The sequence below is a fragment of the Microtus oregoni genome, unplaced genomic scaffold, assembly GCF_018167655.1.
Source record: "Microtus oregoni isolate MIOR12 unplaced genomic scaffold, Mior012 000017F_ref0000208, whole genome shotgun sequence".
Taxonomy (NCBI): Eukaryota; Metazoa; Chordata; class Mammalia; order Rodentia; family Cricetidae; genus Microtus; species Microtus oregoni.
In genome coordinates this window covers 25,164,198-25,166,498 of record NW_024543076.1, presented here as the reverse complement: position 1 = coordinate 25,166,498, position 2,301 = coordinate 25,164,198, and the positions used below count along the sequence as shown (strand labels likewise).

The 2,301-nt window shown below is 43.8% G+C and overlaps 1 pseudogene; it reads right to left on the bottom strand.

Moving 5' to 3' along the window:
- Positions 1 to 897: 897 nt before the first annotated feature.
- LOC121458248 lies at positions 898 to 1,941 on the bottom strand (annotated as a pseudogene).
- Positions 1,942 to 2,301: the final 360 nt, after the last annotated feature.

Genomic DNA, 2,301 nt, shown 5'->3' with positions numbered 1-2,301 from the left:
GAAGAGATCAATTGTGCTGAGAGGAGCAGAATGAGCCACAGTATTAATGTGATATGAAACTGTGTCCAGGGCTGGGTAGTGCTGCTGTTAGTGATGGTCGCATTGTAGTTGCTGAATGCAACTTGGAAGGCAGGATGTTATTTAAATCTCATGTATCTGTTACAAGGAATAAATGCTAAACCCTTGAGTGAGTCTAGGCCAAAGTGAAAATTTAACTGCGAAGCACAGGTGCTTGGCCATCGAGATCATTATTGTAGCTCCTGGGCTCACTTTAAAACAAGTGCCTCTGATTATCAGACTCCGATGGAGGACGCATGCCAAAGCTCCATTTCCCTCTGTTTAGAAAACAATGCCGCATAGCATATTTTACAAATAGATTAGAATGGTTACCAGCATGCAGCAAATGCTGCTCTTCCTGTGTTAGCAATTTTACTACTACAGGCTAAGAACTGTGCCAGAGCAACACGCCAAATGCTTTCCCAACTGCCAAAGGGGAGCAAAGCTTTTCTTTCTGGATCATACTTTGGAGATCAAGGTCTAATTTTACATTAAAAGTGCTATAAGGGGGGTATTGTGACTAATGTTTTTCCATGCTTGAGATTTTTCTTTAATTGTTTAGCAGACAATGTAACACTTTCCTTACACCTTTGGTTAGGGTGGCAATCTTCCATAATAAACTACTTAAACTGAGGCTTTGGTTGAGAATGCCATGAGATGGCAAAATCAAAACAAAATGAAATCAGGTATAACAAAAACCAAACCACTGTTGTTCTTAAAACCCACACTTCCCCCACAACATCTAAAGAACACATATTAGTTGTTGATGAGTGTGGAGCGTCTCCATGGGCCTCTAATCCTCAGCAAATGTAGACAGCAGAGCATGCTCAGCCCCCTTCCTCATGCTGCATAACAGAGGCTCACTTGCCTCCACGTTATCTGGAGGCCCTGGATGGAAGATCCCAAGGTCTGGAAATCCCAAATTGTCATAGCTCCATCGATGCCAGGAGTGCAAAATTAGTGACAATATTTCTTGTCCACCTCATAAATAGACACTTGAGCGATGCTGTTCTGGTACAGTATCTCCAAGACTGTGTTGCAGTCCTTGGTCGGGGCCCTTTTTGCCAATATTTTGGAAGCAGTCTATTTTGGACATGTAGCATTGATGTTCTATTTTGGAATATCCAGCTTGGACACAAAGGTCAAACAGCCATGGTCACCATAGTTAAGAAGTAGTGGGCAGCAGTCGTTCCTTGAGACGAATGACACACTCAATAGTGGCAGGACCTCTTTTCTCAGAGTTGGAACCTGCATGCTTCTTGAGGCATCAGCAATGGATACAGTGCAGTCATGGCTGACCCAGGTAAGGCGGCACCCACTGGCAGAGAAGCTAACCATCTGCAGGCATCACTACCACCAAATTTAGACATCAGCTGACCAAAAGGCAAAAAGTGAGGTGGCTAGCATCTCACTCACCTCTTTGATGTAGGCAGACAAACACATTTGAAATCACATGAGGCTGCAGACAGTCAAACGTTGTTGGGATGCCAGTTAAAGCTGGGGGTTGTAGAGCAAATCAATTTCTTAATGTGCTTACTCACCCACCAGCCATTTTCAGACTCAAAATAATAAATGGAAATAAGCCGAGCTCTGCTCCACACAGAAAACTTGTTCTTTAGTGGGGTCATCTTCACAAAACTGGCTAGTTAGTCCTCAGTATCACCAGGGTTGGACTATAGATGCCATCTTTCTGACTCCAGACAAGAGCTGCAGTCTGTCCTGTAAGTGACAATGCAGTTGCTCTTAGGAATCCAGTCAATAACTGTGGTGTGTTCACTGTGTTCCTTCAGCTCATGTCCTTACTGGATTCCATTCTTCTTGTAGATGTATATGTCATGATTTGAGAGCTCAGGGCAATCTGGGTACTATCCCTGTTCCAGGCATGGCAGATTATAGGCTCTAGCAGAAACTAAAGCAGAGACTTGATTCCTAAGTGTTTTCAAAGGTCAGAAACCTGGGACCTTGGGATTCTGGAGGGTACGGAGTGCATGATTTAAGTACTCTGGTAACAGGCTCCCAACAGGCACTGATGGAGAACAGAGGTCCAGAGGCAGTAGCTGACAGATTCCCAACTAATTTTTTTTAAATATTTTATGGTTTATTTAACTTTATTTTATGTGCATTGGTGTGAAGTGTCATATCCCCTGGAACTGATCTTCAGACAGTTGTGAGCTGCCATGTGGGTGCTGGGAATTGAACCCAGGTCCTCTGGAAGAGCAGTCAGTGCTCTTAATCACTGAGCCA